Source organism: Acanthaster planci, linkage group LG21 (assembly GCF_054643075.1).
Source record: "Acanthaster planci isolate LZ-2023a linkage group LG21, COTS_SCS, whole genome shotgun sequence".
Classification (NCBI taxonomy): Eukaryota; Metazoa; Echinodermata; class Asteroidea; order Valvatida; family Acanthasteridae; genus Acanthaster; species Acanthaster planci.
This window is the reverse complement of record NC_141797.1, coordinates 9,212,117-9,213,344: the sequence shown is the minus strand read 5'-3', so window position 1 is coordinate 9,213,344 and position 1,228 is coordinate 9,212,117.

The window sequence follows — 1,228 nt, the reverse complement described above, 5'->3', positions numbered from 1 at the left end:
AGCTACGGGTACCATCATTGTTAGCCACTCGATCAATAGTCAGGGTATCGTGATCCAATTGCTTTTTAGGTGAGAAATGCCCACCGAAGGTTGCTTTATTAATCTCCGACAGTACCGTGCCTCTACCGCAGATATTGTCTTGTGATTGTGTCCTCGTGATATTGATTTGAACCGATAACCTCTTGGAGATTATTTTCTTCGAAACCCAACTGAAGTGCAAATTGAGCCTGTTTGTCAATAAGAATTATGCGACGAGATTATTTGGAACTATATATCCTCGTCTAACCAGGATCTTGTAGAGCGCGGGAAATTCCGGTTCCAGCAATATTGGACCTCGTGCTGCGCGTGAAGACCCTCTTACCTGCTCGCTGTTAGCATCGGAGTGTGCCCGGCGGGGAGACCTTTGCTACGCGCTGATTGGTCGAAGTTGTTGACGTAAGCGACAGGTCAGGGAACTTTTGGCTGCTCCTGCACCAATTAGAGTGCCCGACATATAGTATGTCAACATCACCCACAGCGCGCTGTGGCATCCTGCTGCCCTATATTGTACTTCGTCATGAGTCTTACAGTCTCGACTTCATAAGCAGAGGACTTTGACCAGAGGTTACGTAGTCATCGAGTCTGGGGCTCAAAAACTAAACAACTCCTGAAAATCCAGGGAAAATCCCTCCGCGTCAAACAAGGAAGTTGGCTGTCGGGGACTGCACCCCGAATTCTGGCTAAACTCGGTAAATATGTCAGAGTAAATATTTATCTACACCTGTTTATTTATAAGTGATTAAATATGTACTGTGACATTTTTTAAGCAGGGAACTTTGATGCAGAGGTTACTTTGTCATTGATTCTGATCCTCGAAAAGTAGACAATCCCTGGAAATCTGGTAAAAAATCCCTCAACTTCAAACACGGATGTTGGTTTGGAGGGACCCTTTGTTGAATTCAGCCAAAATGTAGATAGCAGTCAACCATGAGATAATTACGCACCTCAGACTGTATGTTTTAGGCCTGAAGTGATGACCCTCCCAAACACACCGAGAGAATAAACTTCAAGATGCCCTTGACAAAAACAGGCTACGGAGTACCACTTTTCAAAATTTTTAGTTCCGGGTTTCCTAGTTGTCAGAATTTCTGTTCCCCTGGGACACCACCTCTTTTATCTGATAGGCCTACTCTTGAATTTATTGTAAAGTTCTCAGTATAGGATGAACTTATTCACTTTTTGAACACCA